The 22,951-nt window shown below is 37.9% G+C and overlaps 2 protein-coding genes across 17 annotated transcripts in view; one reads left to right on the top strand and one right to left on the bottom strand.

Moving 5' to 3' along the window:
- NELL2 (neural EGFL like 2) overlaps nucleotides 1-6,587 on the top strand; it is a 601,925-nt gene extending 595,338 nt beyond the window's left edge. The window contains exon 22 of the mRNA XM_082422567.1: nucleotides 1,162-6,587. The gene's annotated coding sequence lies outside the window, so the exon portion shown is untranslated. The remainder of the gene's footprint in view (nucleotides 1-1,161) is intronic.
- TMEM117 (transmembrane protein 117) overlaps nucleotides 1-22,951 on the bottom strand; it is a 522,112-nt gene that overhangs the window by 129,133 nt on the left and 370,028 nt on the right. The gene's annotated exons all lie outside the window — the stretch shown is intronic.

The following is a 22,951-nucleotide window of genomic DNA, read 5'->3' on the forward strand; positions in this document are numbered from 1 at the left end:
CCTTTTCTTCTCTTGTGTTTCCCACTTAGAGAAGTTCCTTTAGCATTTGTTGTAGAGCTGGTTTGGTGGTGCTGAATTCTCTTAGCTTTTGCTTGTCTGTAAAGCTTTTGATTTCTCCATCAAATCTAAATGAGATCCTTGCCGGGTAGAGTAATCTTGGTTGTAGGTTCTTCCCTTTCATCACTTTAAGTATATCATGCCACTCCCTTCTGGCTTGCAAAGTTTCTGCTGAGAAATCAGCTGTTAACCTTATGGGAGTCCCCTTGTATGTTATTTGTCGTTTTTCCCTTGCTGCTTTCAATAATTTTTCTTTGTCTTTAATTTTTGCCACTTTGATTACTATGTGTCTCGGCGTGTTTCTCCTTGGGTTTATTCTGTATGGGACTCTCTGCGCTTCCTGGACTTGGGTGGCTATCTCCTTTCCCATGTTAGGGAAGTTTTCGACTATAATCTCTTCAAATATTTTCTCTGGTCCTTTCTCTCTCTCTTCTCCTTCTGGGACCCCTATAATGCGAATGTTGTTGCGTTTAATGTTGTCCCAGAGGTCTCTTAGGCTGTCTTCATTTCTTTTCATTCTTTTTTCTTTAGTCTGTTCCGCAGAAGTGAATTCCACCATTCTGTCTTCCAGGTCACTTATCCGTTCTTCTGCCTCAGTTATTCTGCTATTGATTCCTTCTAGTGTAGTTTTCATTTCAGTTATTGTATTGGTCATCTCTGTTTGTTTGTTCTTTAATTCTTCTAGGTCTTTGTTAATCATTTCTTGCATCTTCTCAATCTTTGCCTCCATTCTTATTCCGAGGTCCTGGATCATCTTCACTATCATTATTCTGAATTCTTTCTCTGGAAGGTTGCCTATCTCCACTTCATTTAGTTGTTTTTCTGGGGTTTTTTCTTGTTCCTTCATCTGGTATATAGCCCTCTGCCTTTTCATCTTGTCTATCTTTCTGTAACTGTGGTTTTTGGTCCACAGGCTGCAGGATTGTAGTTTTTCTTGCTTCTGCTCTCTGCCCTCTGTTGGTTGAGGCTATCTAAGAGGCTTGATGGTAGGCTCTGGTGGTGGGTAGAGCTGACTGTTGCTGTGGCGGTCTGAGCTCAGTACTCAATATTTCTTTTTATTTTTTGTTTCATCGTGGTTATTATTGCTTTGCTTGAATTGTTTAGTCTGCCTTTTTTTTTTTTTTTTTTTTGTCAAATGGGGTAAAGGGAAAGAAATGAGGACCAAACAATTTTTTTCCCAAAAGATCATATTCTAAGCTTCTCTACTGACAACAAGACCTTTCTTCATGTTTTTGTAATGTTTGCCTTTGATTGTGTCCATGTGTGTTTGTGTGTGTTGTCAGGGCGTATGGGGGTGTCAGTATAGCATCGTGGCTTTTATGCACATTCTGAAATCACAGTGGATGTGTGTGGCTCTTCCACTTACTAGTGTGTGGCCTTTAACAAATTATCTAATCTTTCTCTGCCCAAATGGTCTAAGTGTGAAGTGTGGGTAACAATGTCAGCCTCATACAGATGCTGTGAGAATGGCATGAAGTCAGCATATAAAGCACCTAGAGAATACCGACTTACTAGCTGAATCAATCAAGCCATCAAACAATCCGGTTTCTAATCTCCTGGAGTCCATTACTTAGATTTGTTTTTGGGAAAAGGAGCTCCTTACAACCAACACTTGAAATTCAGCAATTCTGCCCTTGTGACTTTCAATTTGGGGAAGTTCATGTTGGTCTACTGCCACCCCACCTTCACCATCCCCTGCCTCATTATTTGTAGGAGAAAATAATTGCAGCCTTCTTAGCATAGCATTTACAACAGCACCTGGTTCATTCCCCGTTTCCAGCCTTTTCTCCATCTCTTGACGTGGTTATGCTTCAGTTTTCTAGCTTCACTGTGTTGAGTGGATGGCTGCTTCTTGCCTTAAGGTGCCTCCTTAGGGCAGATTGAGCTGTGCATAAATCATAGGAGTCCACATTTTAAGTTGATCCTCTTGAACATCTTTTCCAAATATGGTGAAAATTTCAGCAATGTCTACCCTAATACTTTGATCTGCTTTTTGATTCTGGGGCCAATATCAGAATGCTTTAATTTTTAATTGTATAATTTAAAAATATAATAAATCAGGTCAAATATGTCCTCCCCAACTCACAGATACTCACCCTATTCATTAATGTTTGGTTACCAACTTGAAAAAGTAACCATATTGAAATATACAAATGTATCAAACCAACACATTGTACCCTTTGAACTTACACATATTACATGCCATAATTATCTCAATAACAAATAATTTTAAAAAATTCTCATTCATTTTTTCCTTTCCTGTGTTTTGATGGGTAACTTTTCTAAGAAGTAGGAAGGTAATCTTAGATATACCGTTTAAAACCATAGATCAAAAATGCATTGGTTCTTAGACATTTGTGTTTCAAGCATTGATTTTTTTTTAAATTATAGGCTCAATATAGAGAGGATTGCATTTTTTCTTATCTTTCTCTCTCCTTCTCTTCTTTCTTAATCATTGCTTTTGTCTTCTTCTCTTTGCTAAGTAATTATTGTAACAACAACAACAATAAAAGCCTAGTTGATAATCTTTATTGTTCTCATTTTGCTGGAGAACAATAAGTATTGTTCTTTCCTGGACAGGGGTAGGTGGGTCTGACATTCCTTAAATGTCTTTAATGCTTACTCTGCGTCAAACACCATTAGGTGCTTTCTACAACCCTGTGGAAAAACTGAGGCTCAGAAGGTTAAATAAGGTGTTCCAGGTCACTCAGCTGAGAAAGGTATTCCATCCCAGTGTAAATCAAGCCCGTGTCAACACCCAACTCAAATACTAGGAAGCAATTCTATAATGTAAGGATGAACCAAGGGAAGTAAAAATGAAGAGAAGGAGCCCTGAATATGTAATAGAGATGGAGGAGGACTCCATAAAAAATGGCATTTAAGCTGAATCTTGGGATATGGATAAAGTTAAATAAGTGGAAAAGGGAGGAAGGCCTTCTAGGTAAGGGTGGAGCATGGTCCATGTCTCCCCAAAGATGTGCATGGAGAGCTTGTGGGCTTGTGAGTAGATGGCAGGTAAGCTGATGTACAGGAAGTCAAAGGACGGAAACAGCAAATGGGGGTGGACCAGATGATGTAAAGCCTTGAACACTATGGTAAGAAGCTATATTTTTGTTAGTAATGAAGCTGGAGGTAGGGGGCGGTGAGGGTGGGGTGGGGATGATCTCTGGCTGGGTTCTTACCACTGAGAGAGGAGAGGTTTCTGAGAGTGATCCAGTCCAATCAGCATTTTCAGAAGCTAGTGCTGCCTGTTTTAGTTTGTTATCTACTAGTCTGTGACCTCAGAAATGCGTGCTTGACTTACCTACAGGTGAAGGACTTTAACATCATTTTCTTTAACCACCTAGGGTACAAGAGTCACTAATGAAAAGATTAGTTAGCACTGCTGGTAGATTCAGTGTCAACTAATAAGATTATTCAATATTTCCAAATAGTCAGTGGCCAAGGTTACAAGTTAATTACACCATTTTTAAAAACTACCTTACATATGTGTGAAGGAGCTGTGAAACATTTCCTCGGTGATCTGGGACAGTGGTCAAACTACAGTTGGCCGTATGTTTCCATCACAGACCATTAAATGCCAGGTCTCAGGGAAGCTGAATCAATTATCTTCTAAGCACCTTTAGGATTTTCTCAGGGTAAGGAAAGTATCCAACCAATGGCCTATGCGCTCTAAATGTCGGGGTCCTAAAAGAAGCTTTGAAAGCAGGGAGCTTTCACAGCTCATATATTGGCCATGACACATCTGTCAGTAACCACCTTTTAAATGCCTCCCTGGGATTTCAGGTTTCCATTTTAGAAGGCCTGTTTTCATTTTATATCCAGTTAAATTATGGTGATGCTTCAGCCTTTTCCTTTAATAATGTTGTAAATCTATTTCAAAGATGAATGCCTGGGCTTTGTGGTGCATCCCTCAGAGTTGTCACTCACTCTGCTGTAGGGCTCTCATCCCTGTAATGCCAGTTTCCCAGGATGACATTATATGTAACAGGGAAAGGGTAGGGACATCTACCAGAGCGATCATTCCACTGAGAACCCTCTCAAAACCCTGACCTTTTTGGGATATTCTGCCCACTATATGGATTCTAGTTGTTTGATAATTTCATTTACTGCAGACTTCAGCCTAGCATAATGAGCACCATTATCCAGTTGGAGATCATCAGTAGTGCCCCACATACATTTGAATATAAACCCCCAGAAAAACAAACAAAACCTTTCTCTATTAAATATCTTCATGTTCTTTGTAATTAAAAAAAAGACTAGCACATAGAAGAAAATATTGCATTATCACTCTGTTGCCTTTTTTTCACAAAATCTCTTTTATAGTTGATTTAATCAGTAATATTACAATAGCTCCATTATTCACTAATGGCATAAAGTGCAGCGAGTCACTACCACACAGACTTCTCTTTGTGAGAGGGGAAAGTAATGATCTGAAGATGCAGATTACAGCAATAACAGAAGTGAACTGTAATTTGAAGGCCTAAATGCCACTGCTGTGAGCAGAAACAGGAGTTTTGATAATGCTGATACTTTCAATTAAATGGGTTGAAGACTGTCTGGCATACGCTTAACAGTGCCAAATTTATTCACGAGGCAGTGCTGGGTACCTGAATGCTAATCCCAAACTCCTATTCTCCCTCCTCGCCTGCACTTCTTGAGATGATTAAAAATAACCGTGGTTTCTGAGTGATTGTCCTTCAAAGCTCTGTGCAGGATGCAGTGTATACAGGTCTCAGAAATGTCTTTAGACCATTAAGCATCAGCTCACTGGAAGGTGCTGAATAAATTAAACCAAAAATATAAACCCCAGGTTGATGTGTTTGAACTTCTCAGCAAACATTCTTCATACATATTTAATTGCTCCATTGAGACTTTTACTGTTTGGAGAGGTTCCAGGCATTATTTCCATTCCATTAATTTATAAGCTTTCAGGGTGTCTACTCCTTAACCCAAAATGATTGATTCTATAAATGCCTTCCTACTTACTGACCTGAACGCTAATTGAGTTTGTATATAGATTAAAAGAAAAAGTGTGTTTTCAGGAATTGTTCAAAATATATTGCTGTCGTTTAAAGTCCTTGTAGCAGGAGAAAACGGCATGTCTAAATGATGACACTAAACATCTTAGCTGAATTGGTTTTTTAAAACATGATGTGCAGCAAACTAAGTTGCAGAAGCTGGAAAAAAAAAAAGAAGCTGAAACAGATTTTTCAAGGCAAAAGCACACTGTCTTCTTTAAAAGGAGAATAAACATTGTGGATACATTAATAACTTATTCTGCCAACTTCTAGCTCTCCTTCATGTGGTAAATATATTTATAGGAAGAAAACATAAATCTTGTACTCAGAAACAGAAAGCTAAAACCCAGAATACCTTATTATTTAGTTCTACTCAAGAGAGAAAGCTAAATGTTTCTTAATATTCTTTTACAAACAGACTTAAAATGGTGAAGCGTACATTACCCTACCAACAAAGTAAAATTTCTACCTTCATACATGGGTCATTAAAGATAAAATATAACTAATTAATTTTAACATAATGTGGTTCAGCTTGAGAAACTGACCTCATAATTTTCATATTTATTCACCTCTTTGTTATGCTACAGTCTGTGGTCAAATTAAAATTCTTAAACCTCTAGCCTAATATAGAATGAGTGAAAGCAGTTTCTACAAAATGATGCATTAATAATTGTTTTGACCTTGCACATATGAAGTTATAGGAATGCTATGTACCACTGTACCTGTAATACATTTCTTTTAAATGGTCGTTTCCATCTAAGAATGTAAGCTAAATTGAGATTATAGAGAGTCCTGTTTTCCTGATCCTACCACCTTTTTTTCCTAATAATCATTCTAATGTCCAACAAAAGTGCTCCTTTTAGCCCTCTTAACTATCCCATCCAGAGACCTCAGTAGTACTTTCTTAGTTCCCCCTCCCAATTTTTTCCTTAAATAATTAAATTTAAAGAATAAATGGTTTGAATTCATTCATACTTAGTATTTAATCTGATTTTTTTAACCTGAGAAATATGTAAACTCTTAGATTGTAATAACAAATAGAGTTGCCTCCAGGGTTTCTCAGGCATAGCCTCTAATTAATTGATCCTGGCCTTAAACCATACAAGATATTAACCTAGAGAACTATTTCTGTATATTCTGTGAAGACATTAGTTCTAATCTGATCTAAATCTGATAAGGCCAGCATTGAAAAGGTAATGTAGATTCTGGAACCAATCCCCTGTAGATACCAAGGGACGATTTTTTATCAAAAGCTAACGGACAGAGGAGACCTTCAAGATGGCGGAAGAGTAAGACGTGGAGATCACCTTCCTCCCCACAAATACATCAGAAATACATCTACACGTGGAACTGCTCCTACAGAACACCTACTGAACGGTGGCAGAAGACCTCAGACCTCCCAAAACGCAAGAAACTCCCCACGTACCTGGGTAGGGCAAAAGAAAAAAGAAAAAACAGAGACAAAAGAATAGGGACGGGACCTGCACCAGTGGGAGGGAGCCGTGAAGGAGGAAAGGTTTCCACACACTAGGAAGCCCCTTCGCGGGCGGAGACTGCGGGTGGCAAAGTGGGGAAGCTTTGGAGCCACGGAGGAGAGCGCAGCCACAGGGGTGCAGAGGGCAAAGCGGAGAGATTCCTGCACGGAGGCTCGGCAACGAGCAGCACTCACCAGCCCGAGAGGCTTGTCTGCTCACTCGCCGGGGTGGGCGGGGCTGGGAGCTGAGGCTCGGGTTTTGGGCGGATCGCAGGGAGAGGACTGGGGTTGACGGCGTGAACACAGCCTGAAGGGGCCAGTGCACCACAGCTAGCCGGGAGGGAGTCCGGGAAAAAGTCTGCAGCTGCTGAAGAGGCAAGAGACCATTATTTCCTGGTGCGCAAGGCGAGGGGATTCAGAGCGCTGCCTAAATGAGCTCCAGAGACGGGCGCGAGCCGCAGCTATCAGCGCAGACACCAGAGACGGCATGAAACGCTAAGGCTGCTGCTGCCGCCACCAAGAAGCTTGTGTGCGAGCACAGGTCACTATCCACACCTCCCCTCCTGGGAGCCTGTGCAGCCCGCCACTGCCAGGGTCCCGTGATCCAGGGACAACTTCGCCCAGAGAACACACGGTGTGCCTCAGGCTGCTGCAACTTCCCACCGGCCTATGTGCCGCAGGCTCGCCCCGCATCCGTTCCCCTCCCTCCCTCCAGCCTGAGTGAGCCAGAGCCCCCTAATCAGCTGCTACTTTAACCCCGTCCTGTCTGAGCGGGAACAGACGCCCTCAGGTGACCTACACGCAGAGGCGGGGCCAAATCAGAGCTGAACCCCAGGAGCTGTGCGAACAAAGAAGAGAAAGGGAAATCTCTCCTAGAAGCCTCAGGAGCAGCAGATTAAATCTCCACAATAAACTTGATGTACCCTACATCTGTGGAATACCTGAATAGACAACGAATCATCCCAAAATTGAGGCGGTGGACTTTGGGAGCAACTGTTGACTTGGGGTTTGCTTTCTGCATCAAATTTGTTTCTGGTTTTATATTTATCTTAGTTTAATATTTATAGTTTATTATCATTGGTAGATTTCTTTATTGACTTGGTTGCTCTCTTCCTCCTTTTTTTTTTTTTTACATATAGATATACATATATATATTTTCCTCTTTGTCTTTTTGTGCGTGTGTATGTGTATGCTTCTTTATGTGATTTTGTCTGTATAGCTTTGCTTTTACCATTTGTCCTAGGGTTCTGTCTGTCCGTTTTTCTTTTTTTAGTATAGATTTTAGCACTTGTTATAATTGGTAGATTTGCTTTATGGTTTTGTTGCTCTTTTCTTTCTTTCTTTCTTTCTTTTTTTATTGTCTTTTAATTTTTTATTTTTAATAATTATTTTTAATTTTTAATTTCAATAACTTTATATTATTTTATTTTTTTCTTTCTATCTTTCTTTTTTTCTCCATTTTCTTCAGAGTTTGTGGCTGACAGGGTCTTGGTGCTCCAGCCAGGTGTCAGGCCTGTGCCTCTGAGGTGGGAGAGCCGAGTTCAGGTCCACCAGAGACCTCCTGGCTCCATGTAATATCAAATGGCAAAAGCTCTCCCAGAGATCTCCATCTCAATGCTAACACCAAGCTCCACTCAATGACCAGCAAGCTACAATGCTGGACACCCTATGCCAAACAACTAGCAAGATAGGAACACAACCGCACCCATTAGCAGAGAGGCTGCCTAAAATCATAATAAGGTCACAGACACCCCAAAATATACCACTGGATGTGGTCCTGCCCACCAGAAAGACAAGATACAGCCTCATCCTCCAGGACACAGACACCAGTCCCCTCCACCAGGAAGCCGACAAAACCCACTGAAACAACCTTAGCCACTAGGGGCAGACACCAAAAACAACGGGAACTACGAACCTGAAGCCTGTGAAAAGGAGACCCCAAACATAGTAAGTGAAGCAAAGTGAGAAGACAGAGAAACACACAGCAGATGAAGGAGCAAGGGGAAAACCTACCAGAACAAACAAATGAAGAGGATATAGGCAGTCTACCTGAAAAAGAATTCAGAATAATGATAGTAAAGGTGATTCAAAATCTTGGAAATAGAATGAAGAAAATACAAGAAATGTTTAACAAGGACCTAGAAAAACTAAAGAGCAAACAAACAATGATGAACAACACAATAAATGAAATTTAAAATTCTCTAGAAGGAATCAATAGCAGAATAACTGAGGCAGAAGAACAGATAAGTGACCTGGAAGATAAAATACTGGAAATAACTACTGCAGAGCAGAATAAAGAAAAAAGAAATGAAAAGAACTGAGGACAGTCTTAGAGACCTCAGGGACAAATTTAAACACACCAACATTCGAATTACAGGGGTCCCAGGAGAGGAAGAGAAAAAGAAAGAGACTGAGAAAATATTTGAAGAGATTATAGTTGAAAACTTCATTAATATGGGAAATGAAATAGTCAGTCAAGTCCAGGAAGTGCAGAGAGTCTCATACGAGTAAATACAAGGAGAAACACGCCAAGACACATATTAATCAAACTATCAAAAATTAAATACAAATAAAAAATATTAAAAGCAACAAGGGAAAAATAACAAATAACATACAAGGGAATCCCCATAAGGTTAACAGCTGATCTTTCAGCAGAAACTCTGCAAGCCAGAAGGGAGTGGCAGGACATATTTAAAGTGATGAAAGGAAAAAAACTACAACCAAGACTACTCTACCTAGCAAGGATCTCATTCAGATTTGAAGGAGAAATAAAAACCTTTAGAGACAAGCAAAAGCTAAGAGAATTCAGCAGCACCAAACCAGCTTTACAACAAATGCTAAAGGAATTTCTCTAGGCAGGAAACACAAGAGAAGGAAAAGACCTACAATAAGAAACAGAAAACAGTTAAGAAAATGGTAACAGGAACATACATATTGATAATTACCTTAAATGTAAATGGATTAAATTCTCCAACTAAAAGACATAGACTGCTGAATGGATACAAAAACAAGACCCATATATATGCCGTCTACAAGAGAACCTCTTCAGACCTAAGGACACATACAGACTGAAAGTGAGGGGATGGAAAAAGATATTCCATGCAAATGGAAATCAAAAGAAAGCTGGAGTAGCAATTCTCATATCAGACAAAATACTTGAAAATAAAGAATGTTACAAGAGACAAAGAAGGACACTACATAATTGTCAAGGGATCAATCCAAGAAGAAGATATAACAATTGTAAATATTTATGCACCCAACATAGGAGTACCTCAATACATAAGGAAAATGCTAACAGTCATAAAAGGGGAAATGAACAGTAACACAGTAATAGTAGGGGACATTAACACCTCACTTTCACCAATAGAAAGATCATCCAAAATGAAAGTAAAAAAGGAAACACAAGCTTTAAATGATACATTAAACAAGATGGACTTAATTGATATTTATAGGACATTCTATCCAGAAACGACAGAATACATTTTCTTCTCAAGTGCTCATGGAACATTCTCCAGGATAGACCATATCTTGGGTCACAAATCAAGCCTTGGTAAATTTCAGAAAATTGAAATCAGATCAAGTATCTTTTCTGACCACAACGCTATAGGACTAAATATCAATTACAAGAAAAAAATCTATAAAAAATACAAACACATGGAGGCTGAACAATACACTACTAAATAACCAAGAGATCACTGAAGAAATCAAAGAGGAAATCAAAAAATACCTAGAAACAAATGACAATGAAAACACGATTACCCAAAACCTATGGGAAGTAGCAAAAGCAGTTCTAAGAGGGAAGTATATAGCAATACAATCCTACCTCAAGAAACAAGAAACATCTCAAACAAACAACCTAACTTTACACCTAAAGCAATTAGAGAAAGAAGAAGAAAAAAAACCCAAATTTAGCAGAAGGAAAGAAATCATAAAGATCAGATCAGAAATAAATGAAAAAGAAATGAAGGAATTGATAGCAAAGATCAATAAAATAAAAAGCTGGTTCTTTGAGAAGATAATAAACAAAATTGATAAACCATTAGCCAGACTCATCAAGAAAAAAAGGGAGAAGATTGAAATCAATAGAATTAGAAATGGAAAAGGAAAAGTAACAACTGACACTGCAGAAATACAAAGGATCATGAGAGATTACTACAAGCAACTATATGCCAATAAAATACACAACCTGGAAGAAATGGACAAATTCTTAGAAAAGCACAGCCTTCCGAGACTGAACCGGGAAGAAATAGAAAATATAAACAGACAAATCACAAGCACTGAAATTGAGACTGTGATTAAAAATCTTACAACAAACAAAAGCCCAGGACTAGATGTCTTCACAGGCGAATTCTATCAAATATTTAGAAAAGAGCTAACACCTATCCTTCTCAAATTCTTCCAAAATATAGCAGAGGGAGGAACACTCCTAAACCCATTCTACGAGGCCACCAATACCCTGATACCAAAACCAGATAAAGATGTCACAAAGAAAGAAAACTACGGGCCAATATCACTGATGAACATAGATGCAAAAATCCTCAACAAAATACTAGCCAACAGACTCCAACAGCACATTAAAAGGATGATATACCATGATCAAGTGGAGTTTATCCCAGGAATGCAAGGATTCTTCAATATACACAAATGAATCAACGTGATACACCATATTAACAAATTGAAGGAGAAAAACCATATGATCACCTCAATAGATGCAGAAAAACTTTTGACAAAATTCAACACCCATTTATGATAAAAACCCTCCAGAAAGTAGGCATAGAGGGAACTTAACATAATAAAGGTCTTTTTTTTTTTTTTTCACACACACACACTGTATTTTATTTTTACAAGAGATAAATAGACTGACTCCAAGCATTGTACATGGATGACTACAACAAAAGCAAGAATGATTGCAATTACCAAACATGAAACACACTCATACTATGTCATAATACTGACATTCAGTCCAGTAATCCTCCACTGTAACAGCTCCTTTACTTTGCAGTGAAAATTGATTTGTATATTCTTTGCCTCTGAGTCCTTGTGGGATTTTTTTTTTTAATTCAGACAGAAAGTCACAAAAATTATACTCATCCTCATCAGTTCACTCAGTCCCATGTAATTAATTGTTTTTTTTTTATCTTGATCTTTTGTTAGCACTTTTATGAGTTCATCAGTTTTTCATCAGAGTTCTGAAAATGCTTATTCATTCAGTTCAGCAGTACAGTCAGTTACCAGAAACCTGTACTTGTCAGAGTCTTTTCCATGAATTTCTTGAAGATGAAACCCTTTTATAGGAACATATTTGCAAAATCATCAGAGTACACCCAGAACTGTCTGTAAATGACAAAAGGCTTAAAAATGACCACGGTAAAAGATTTGATGAAAGTTCATAATAATGCAGTTGATAAGAAAATTAGTTATTTCTGAGATATACATTTTAAAGTAATAACTAGGATTATTACTTATAACATTATACCAGAACATTTAAGATTTTTAGAAATTTCATGTAATGTCTGAAACATTTATATTAACATATTTCCATACATATTTCCATACAAATACAAATATAAGATTTTTAGAAATTTCATGTAATATCTGAAACATTTATATTAACATATTTCCATACAAATAACCCAATGAAAGTTTAGTATTAGTTGTTTTGTTTGCTTTTTTATACTGCAGGTTCTTATTAGGCATCAATTTTATCCACATCAGTGTATACATGTCAATCCCAATCGCCCAATTCAGCACACCACCATCCCCACCTCACCGCAGTTTTCCCCCCTTGGTGTCCATATGTCCATTCTCTACATCTGTGTCTCAACTTCTGCCCTGCAAACTGGCTCATCTGTACCATTTTTCTAGGTTCCACATACATGCATTAATATACGATATTTGTTTTTCTCTTTCTGACTTACTTCACTCTGTATGACAGTCTCTAGATCCATCCACGTCTCAACAAATGACTCAATTTCGTTCCTTTTTATGGCTGAGTAATATTCCATTGTACATATGTACCACCTCTTCTTTATCCATTCGTCTGTTGATGGGCATTTAGGTTGCTTCCATGACCTGGCTATCGTAAATAGTGCTGCAATGAACATTCGGGTGCATGTGTCTTTTTGAATTACGGTTTTCTCTGGGTATATGCCCAGTAGTGGGATTGCTGGGTCATATGGTAATTCTATTTTTAGTTTTTTAAGGAACCTCCATATTGTTCTCCATAGTGGCTGTATCAATTTACATTCCCACCAACAGTGCAAGAGGGTTCCCTTTTCTCCACACCCTCTCCAGCATTTGTTGTTTGTAGATTTTCTGATGATGCCCATTCTAACAGGAGTGAGGTGATACCTCATTGTAGTTTTGATTTGCATTTCTCTAATAATTAGTGATGTTGAGCATCTTTTCATGTGCCTTGTGGCCGTCTGTATGTCTTCTTTGGAGAAATGTCTATTTAGGTCTTCTGCCCATTTTTGGATTGGGGTGTTTGTTTCTTTGATATTGAGCTGAATGAGCTGTTTATATATTTTGGAGATTAATCCTTTGTCCGTTGATTCATTTGCAAATATTTTCTCCCATTCTGAGGGTTGTCTTTTCGTCTTGTTTATGGTTTCCTTTGCTGTGCAAAAGCTTTGAAGTTTCATTAGGTCCCACTTGTTTATTTTTGTTTTTATTTCCATTACTCTAGGAGGTGGATCAAAAAAGATCTTGCTGTGATTTATGTCAAAGAGTGTTCTTCCTATGTTTTCCTATAAGAGTTTTATAGTGTCCAGTCTTATATTTAGGTCTCTAATCCATTTTGAGTTTATTTTTGTGTATGGTGTTAGGGAGTATTCTAATTTCATTCTTTTACATGTAGCTGTCCAGTTTTCCCAGCACCACTTATTGAAGAGACTGTCTTTTCTCCATTGTATATCTTTGCCTCCTTTGTCATAGATTAGTTGACCATAGGTGCGTGGGTTAATCTCTGGGCTTTCTATCTTGTTCCATTGATCTATGTTTCTGTTTTTGTGCCAGTACCATATTGTCTTGATTACTGTAGCTTTGTAGTATAGTCTGAAGTCAGGGAGTCTGATTCCTCCAGCTCCATTTTTTTGCCTCAAGACTGCTTTGGCTATTCGGGGTCTTTTGTGTCTCCATACAAATTTTAAGATGATTTGTTCTAGCTCTGTAAAAAATGCCATTGGTAATTTGATAGGGATTGCATTGAATCTGTAGATTGCTTTGGGTAGTATACTCATTTTCACAATGTTGATTCTTCCAATCCAAGAACATGGTATATCTCTCCATCTGTTGGTATCATCTTTAATTTCTTTCATCAGTGTCTTATAGTTTTCTGCATACAGGTCTTTTGTCTCCCTAGGTAGGTTTATTCCTAGGTATTTTATTCTTTTTGTTGCAATGGTAAATGGGAGTGTTTCCATAATTTCTCTTTCAGATTTTTCATCATTAGTGTATAGGAATGCAAGAGATTTCTGTGCATTAATTTTGTATCCTGCAACTTTACCATATTCATTAATTAGCTCTAGCAGTTTTCTGGTGGCAGTTTTAGGATTCTCTATGTATAGTATCATGTCATCCGCAAACAGTGACAGTTTTACTTCCTCTTTTCCAATTTGTATTCCTTTTATTTCTTTTTCTTCTCTGATTGCCGTGGCTAGGACTTCCAGAACTATGTTGAATAATAGTGGTGAGAGTGGACATCCTTGTCTCGTTCCTGATCTTAGAGGAAATGCTTTCAGTTTTTCACCATTGAGAATGATGTTTGCTGTGGGTTTGTCATATATGGCCTTTATTATGTTGAGGTAGGTTCCCTCTATGCCCACTTTCTGGAGAGTTTTTATCATAAATGGGTGTTGAATTTTGTCAAAAGCTTTTTCTGCATCTATTGAGATGATCATATGGTTTTTATTCTTCAGTTTGTTAATATGGTGTATCACATTGATTGATTTGCGTATATTGAAGAATCCTTGCATCCCTGGGATAAATCCCACTTGATCGTGGTGTATGATCCTTTTAATGTGTTGTTGGATTCTGTTTGCTAGTATTTTGTTGAGGATTTTTGCATCTATATTCATCAGTGATATTGGTCTGTAATTTTCTTTTTTTGTAGTGTCTTTGTCTGGTTTTGGTATCAGGGTGATGGTGGCCTCATAGAATGAGTTTGGGAGTGTTCCTTCCTCTGCAATTTTTTGGAAGAGTTTGAGAAGGATGGGTGTTAGCTCTTCTCTAAATGTTTGATAGAATTCACCTGTGAAGCCATCTGGTCCTGGACTTTTGTTTGTTGGAAGATTTTTAATCACAGTTTCAATTTCATTACTTGTGATTGGTCTGTTCATATTTTCTGTTTCTTCCTGATTCAGTCTTGGAAGGTTATACCTTTCTAAGAATTTGTCCATTTCTTCCAGGTTGTCCATTTTATTGGCATAAAGTTGCTTATAGTAGTCTCTTAGGATGTTTTGTATTTCTGCGGTGTCTGTTGTAACTTCTCCTTTTTCATTTCTGATTTTATTGACTTGAGTCCTCTCCCTCTTTTTCTTGATGAGTCTGGCTAATGGCTTATCAATTTTGTTTACCTTCTCAAAGAACCAACTTTTAGTTTTATTGATCTTTGCTATTGTTTTCTTTGTTTCTATTTCATTTATTTCTGCTCTGATCTTTATGATTTCTTTCCTTCTGCTAACTTTGGGTTTTGTTTGTTCTTCTTTCTCTAGTTTCTTTAGGTGTAAGGTTAGATTGTTTACTTGAGATTTTTCTTGTTTCTTTAAGTAGGCTTGTATAGCTATAAACTTCCCTCATAGAACCGCTTTTGCTGTATCCCATAGGTTTTGGGTCGTCGTGTTTTCATTGTCATTTGTCTCTAGGTATTTTTTTATTTCCTCTTTGATTTCTTCAGTGATCTCTTGGTTATTTAGTAACGTATTGTTTAGCCTCCATGTGTTTGTCTTTTTTACGTTTTTTTCCCTGTAATTCATTTCTAATCTCATAGCGTTGTGGTCAGAAAAGATGCTTGGTATGATTTCAATTTTCTTAAATTTACTGAGGCTTGATTTGTGCCCCAAGATGTGATCTATCCTGGAGAATGTTCCGTGCGCACTTGAGAAGAACGTGTAATCTGCTGTTTTTGGATGGAATGTCCTATATATATCAATTAAATCTATCTGGTCTATTGTGTCATTTAAAGCTTCTGTTTCCTTATTTATTTTCATTTTGGATGATCTGTCCATTGGTGTAAGTGAAGTGTTAAAGTCCCCCACTATTATTGTGTTACTGTCGATTTCCTCTTTTATAGCTGTTAGCAGTTGCCTTATGTATTGAGGTGCTCCTATGTTGGGTGCATATATATTTATAATTGTTATATCTTCTTCTTGGATTGATCCCTGGATCATTATGTAGTGTCCTTCCTTGTCTCTTGTAACATTCTTTATTTTAAAGTCTATTTTATCTGATATGAGTATTGCTACTCCAGCTTTCTTTTGATTTCCATTTGCATGGAATATCTTTTTCCATCCCCTCACTTTCAGTCTGTATGTGTCCCTAGGTCTAAAGTGGGTCTCTTGTAGACAGCATATATATGGGTCTTGTTTTTGTATCCATTCAGCCAGTCTATGTCTTTTGGTTGGGGCATTTAATCCATTCACGTTTAAGGTAATTATCGATATGTATGTTCCTATGACCATTTTCTTAATTGTTTTGGGTTTGTTTTTGTAGGTCCTTTTCTTCTCTTGTGTTTCCCACTTAGAGAAGTTCCTTTAGCATTTGTTGTAGAGCTGGTTTGGTGGTGCTGAATTCTCTTAGCTTTTGCTTGTCTGTAAAGCTTTTGATTTCTCCATCAAATCTAAATGTGATCCTTGCCGGGTAGAGTAATCTTGGTTGTAGGTTCTTCCCTTTCATCACATTAAGTATATCATGCCACTCCCTTCTGGCTTGCAGAGTTTCTGCTGAGAAATCAGCTGTTAACCTTATGGGAGTTCCCTTGTATGTTATTTGTCGTTTTTCCCTTGCTGCTTTCAATAATTTTTCTTTGTCTTTAATTTTTGCCACTTTGATTACTATGTGTCTCGGCGTGTTTCTCCTTGGGTTTATTCTGTATGGGACTCTCTGCGCTTCCTGGACTTGGGTGGCTATTTCCTTTCCCATGTTAGGGAAGTTTTCGACTATAATCTCTTCAAATATTTTCTCTGGTTCTTTCTCTCTCTCTTCTCCTTCTGGGACCCCTATAATGCGAATGTTGTTGCGTTTAATGTTGTCCGAGAGGTCTCTTAGGCTGTCTTCATTTCTTTTCATTCTTTTTTCTTTAGTCTGTTCCGCAGCAGTGAATTCCACCATTCTGTCTTCCAGGTCACTTATCCGTTCTTCTGCCTCAGTTATTCTGCTATTGATTCCTTCTAGTGTAGTTTTCATTTCAGTTATTGTATTGGTCATCTCTGTTTGTTTGTTCTTTAATTCTTCTAGGTCTTTGTTAATCATTTCTTGCATCTTCTCAATCTTTGCCTCCATTCTTATTCCGAGGTCCTGGATCATCTTCACTATCATTATTCTGAATTCTTTTTCTGGAAGGTTGCCTATCTCCACTTCATTTAGTTGTTTTTCTGGGGTTTTTTCTTGTTCCTTCATCTGGTACATAGCCCTCTGCCTTTTCATCTTGTCTATCTTTCTGTAACTGTGGTTTTTGGTCCACAGGCTGCAGGATTGTAGTTTTTCTTGCTTCTGTTGTCTGCCCTCTGGTGGTTGAGGCTATCTAAGAGGCTTGATGGGAGGCTCTGGTGGTGGGTAGAGCTGACTGTTGCTGTGGCAGTCAGAGCTCAGTAAAACCTTAATCCACTTGACTGTTGATGGGTGGGGCTGGGTTCCCTCCCTGTTGCTGTGGCGTCAGAGCTCAGTAAACCTTAATCCACTTGACTGTTGATGGGTGGGGCTGGGTTCCCTCCCTGTTGGTTGTTTTGCCTGAGGCAACCCAACACTGGAGCCTACCCGTGCTCTTTGGTGGGGTTAATGGCAGACTCTGGGAGGGCTCACGCCAAGGAGAACTTCCCAGAACCTTGGCTGCCAGTGTCCTTATCCCCACGGTGAAACAGAGCCACCACTTGCCTCTGCAGGAGACCCCCCAACACCAGCAGGTAAGTCTGGTTCAGTCTCCCCCAGGGTCACTGCTCCTTCCCCTGGGTCCCGATGCACACATTACCTTGTGTGTGCCCTCCAAGAGTGGGGTCTCTGTTTCCCCCAGTCCTGTCAAAGTCCTGCAATCAATTCCCACTAGGCTTCAAAGTCTGATTCTCTAGGAATTCCTCTTCCCGTAGCCGGACCCCCAGGTTGGGAAGCCTGACGTGGGGCTCAGAACCTTCACTCCAGTGGGTGGACTTCTGTGGTATAAGTGTTCGACAGTCTGTGAGTCACCCACCCAGCAGTTATGGGATTTGATTTTACTCTGATTGCGCCCCTCCTACCGTCTCACTGTGGCTTCTCCTCTGTCCTTGGACGTGGGGTATCCTCCTTGGTGAAGTCCAGGGTCTTCCTGTCAATGATTGTCCAGCAGCCAGTTTTGATTCTGGTGCTCTCGCAAGAGGGAGTGAGAGCACGTCCTTCTACTCCGCCATCTTGGTTCTATACTTTGTTTTTCTTCTGTTTCTGTAGTACACAGCTGAAGATACAGGGTTGCAATTGCAACAAGCACTCTTGACTCTCTTCATGAACATGAGTTTTCAGGAATCAGTTCTGGAGGCTGGAAGTCCAAGATCATGCTGCCATCAGGGTTGGTTTCTGGTGAGATCTCTCTCCATGGTTTGCCGATGGCTTGCTGTGTTCTCACATGGCCTTTTTTCTGTGTACATATATCAATAAAGGTCTTATATCATAAATCCACAGCCAATATCATTCTCAATGGTGAAAAACTGAAATCATTTCCACTAAGATGAGGAAAAGACAAGGATGTCCACTCACACCACTATTATTCAACATAATTATGGAAGTTTTAGCCACAGCAATCAGAGAACAAAAAGAAATAAAAGGAATCCAAATTGGAAAGGAAGAAGTAAAGCTGTCACTGTTTGCAGATGACATGATACTATACATAGAGAATCCTAAAGATGCTACCAGAAAGCTACTAGAGCTAATCAACGAATTTGGTAAGGTAGCAGGATACAAAATTAATGCCAAGAAACCTCTTGCATTCCTATACACTAATGATGAAAAATCTGAAAGAGAAATTACAGAAACACTGCCATTTACCACTGCAACAAAAAGAATAAAATACCTAGGAATAAACCTACCTAAGGAGACAAAAGACCTGTATGCAGAATAATATAAGACACTGATGAAAGAAATTAAAGATGATACAAACAGATGGAGAGATATACCATGTTTTTGGATTGGAAGAATCAACATTGTGAAATGACTATACTACCCAATTAACCAAATTACCCAAAGCAATCTACAGATTCAATGCAATCCCTATCAAAGTACCAATGTCATTTTTCATAGAACTAGAACAAAAAATTTCACAATTTATATGGAAACACAAAAGACCCCGAATAGCCAAAGCAATTTTGAGAAAGAAAAATGGAGCAGGAGGAATCAGGCCCCCTGACTTCAGCCTATACTACAAAGGTACAGTAATCAAGACAATATGGTATTGGCACAAAAACAGAAATATAGATCAATGGAACAGGATAGAAAGCCCAGAGATAAACCCATGCACATAGGGTCAACTAATCTATGACAAAGGAGGCAAGAATATACAATGGAGAAAAGATAACCTCTTCAATAAGTGGTGCTGGGAAAACTGGACAGCTACATGGAAAAGAATGAAATTAGCACACTTCCTAACACCATACACAGAAATAAACTCAAAATGGATTAAAGACCTAAATATAAGGCCAGACACTATAAAACTTAGAGGAAAACATAGGCAGAACACTCTATGACATAAATCACAGCAAGATCTTCTTTGACCCACCTCCTAGAGAAATGGAAATAAAACAAAAATAAACAAATGGGATCTAATGGTACTTAAAATCTTTTGCACAGCAAATGTAACAACCATAAACAAGACGAAAAGACAACCCTCAGAATGGGAGAAAATATTTGCAAATGAAGCAACTGACAAAGGATTAGCCTCCAAAATTTACAAGCAGCTCATGCAACTCAATATCAAAAAAAGAAACAATCCAATCCAAAATGGGCAGAAGACCTTAATAGACATTTCTCCAAAGAAGATATACAGATTGCCAACAAACACATGAAAGGATGCTCAACATCACTAATCATTAGAGAAATGCAAATCAAAACTACAATGTGGTATCACCTCACACCAGTCAGAATGGCCATCACTGAAAAATCTACAAACAATAAATACTGGAGAGGGTATGGAGAAAAGGGAACCCTCTTGCACTGTTGGTGGGAATGTAAATTGATACAGCCACTATGGAGAACAGTATGGAGGTTCCTTAGAAAACTAAAAATAGAACTACCATACGACCCAGCAATCCCACTACTGGGCATATACCCTGAGAAAACCATAATTCAAAAAGAGTCATGTACCACAATGTTCATTGCAGCTCTATTTACAATAGCCAGGACATGGAAACAACCTAAGTGTCCACCAATGGATGAATGGATAAAGAAGTTGCGGCACATTTATACAATGGAATATTACTCAGCCATAAAAGGAAACGAAATTGAGTTATTTGTAGTGAGGTGGCTGGGCCTAGAGTCTGTCATACAGAGTGAAGTAAGTCAGAAAGAGAAAAACAAACACCATATGCTAACACATATATATGGAATCTAAAAAGAAAAAAAAAAAGTGGTTCTGAAGAACCTAGGGGCAGGACAGCATTAAAGACACAGACGTAGAGAATGGACTTGAGGAGATGGGGAGGGGGCCGTGTAAGCTGCGACGAAGTGAGAGAGTGGCATGGACTTACAAATACTACCAAATGTAAAATAGATAGCTAGTGGGAAGCAGCCACATAGCACAGGGAGATCAGCTCGCTGCTTTGTGACCACCTAGAGGGGTGGGATAGAGAGGGTGGGAGGGAGACGGAAGAAGGAGGAGATATGGGGATATATGTATATGTATAGCTGATTCATTTTGTTATAAAGCAGAAACTAACACACCATTGTAAAGCAATTATATTCCAATAAAGATGCTTTAAAAAAAAAGAAAAGGTAATGTACAAAAAGACAACAAGAAGAATTCAAAATCAAAGGTCAACACAAGAATACTAAGGACTTCTAATTTCTACAATTATCTGGAGTTGATTGGAAAAATGACTAGATGACTTCAGGAAAATGTTAAATATATCAAAAAAGGGATTTCTGTACTATATGCAAAGAAAGAAAAGCAAGGAAGGGAGAGAGCCACTGGTAAAAGAGAATAGTTTCTTAACAAAAATATCAACAGCATTTTTAAGTATCATAATCTCACTCTAAAATTACAATATCTATTTTAATTTTGTCTAAAATATATAAAAGAATAGCCAATAAACTTCTGAAAATGAAAAGAAATGGGGACCAGTCCTCCAGATATTAAAATATAAAGTTCCACTAATTAAAACATTTTATGTTTTTTTCAGAGCAGAAATAAATGAAATAGAGACTTAAAAAACAATAGAAAATATCAATGAAACTAAAAGTTGGTTCTTTGAAAAGATAAGCAAAACTGATAAACCTTTAACCAGACTCATCAAGAAAAAAAGGAGAGGGCCCCAATTAATAAAGTTAGAAATGAAAAAGGAGAAGTTATCAATGGATGTCACAGAAATACAAAGGACTGTAGGAGACTACCACAAGTAACTATATGCCAATAAAATAGACAACCTGAAACAGTTTAGTTTCACAGAAGGATGAAAAATGTGCATCACTAGAGAAAATTTTAAAAAGTTCACAGATTAGTCTATAATGTCCATGGTATTTCAAATCTGTGAGAGAAAAGAAGGCTCTGTGAACAAATAATGGTAGGACTACTAGTTTGACCACTTAAAAATAAGTGGTAGATTTCTTACCTTATAGTCTAAAACAAAAGAAATTCTTGATGGATCAAAGGCTTAAACACAAAGAAATGAAGTCATAAAACTATCAGAAGAAGGAAAAATAATTTTGTTCATAATCTCAGAGCAGGAGAGAACTTCTAATTGTAATACAAATCCTAGAAGCCATAAACAGAAAGATTGATATGTTAAACAACATAAAAATAAAATATTTCTGTAAGGCAAACCCCCCCTCAAAACCCCAAAAAGCCCACCATTAATAAATAAGAAGGAAATTATCAATCCCGTTCAAAATAAGAGGAATATAAATCAAAACTACAAGGACTCACCATTCTTTAATCTATCAAAAGCAAGGGTTAAAATTTTTGATACTATGCTGTGTTGGTAAAAATGTCTGATAAAACCTAAGTTATAAAATAATCTCATGCATTACTGGTGATAGTGCAATTTGGTACAACTTCTAAGAAAAGCATTTCATTAACACCTATTAAAATTAAAAATGCACATTCCAGTTAGCCCAATAATTACATTTGTAGCAACATATACTGAGTTTCATACAAATGTGAAATAATATATGTTAAAAAGATATCCACTGCAAACATTTGAAGACATATAAATGTGTAAGGATAGGGGAGTGGTTAAATAAATTATGGTTCATCTATGTTATGTGGAAAGATCTACAAAACATACTATTAAATGAAAAGCATTGCGCAGAACAGTGTCTATAATATACTCTGATAACATTGCTATACAATAAATAAAAAAGCAATTAAATATATACATGTGTATATGTATAAAATATAAATGTACTCACATCATTTCTAAAATGATACAAAATATAGTTACCAATAGATTCTGGGAGAACTGAGTGACCGGGAGATGAGAGTTGGAAAGGATGACAGAGGCCATAGTTGCTGCAAGCTGTTCCACCTCTTCCATAGGGATAAACATGTTACTATTCCATATGCACTTGGCAGCCAAACCAAGAGTAGGCATGTAACTAGTTAGGCCATTAGGATGTAAATGTGAGTCATATGTGCACTCTTGGGAAGTGCCCTTAAAAGAAGAGAGAGAGATGCATGCTCTTACTTACTCCCTTCCTCTTACCCACAGGCTGAAATGTGAAGAGTTAAACTGGATTTCCAGCACCTATCTTGGCTCATGAGTTAGAATGCTAAATATTACAGTGCAGCAAAATATAAAAAGGTTGGAAGTCTGCAAATCATGCAGCCCTGGATTGCCCACTTCTGGAGTCTTTCAAGCCACTGTTATTCTTAGGTTTCTGTCACTCTCAGTTTAACATGATCCTAACTAATATAGAGGGAGATTCATTTTGCCCAAATATATTTCACTTAACTTGAATTTTGTTTTATGTGGATGTATTTCCTATTCGAAATAATTTCTATATGTTA

The sequence above is a fragment of the Balaenoptera physalus genome, assembly GCF_965194825.1.
Source record: "Balaenoptera physalus genome assembly, chromosome: 13".
NCBI classification, from domain to species: Eukaryota; Metazoa; Chordata; class Mammalia; order Artiodactyla; family Balaenopteridae; genus Balaenoptera; species Balaenoptera physalus.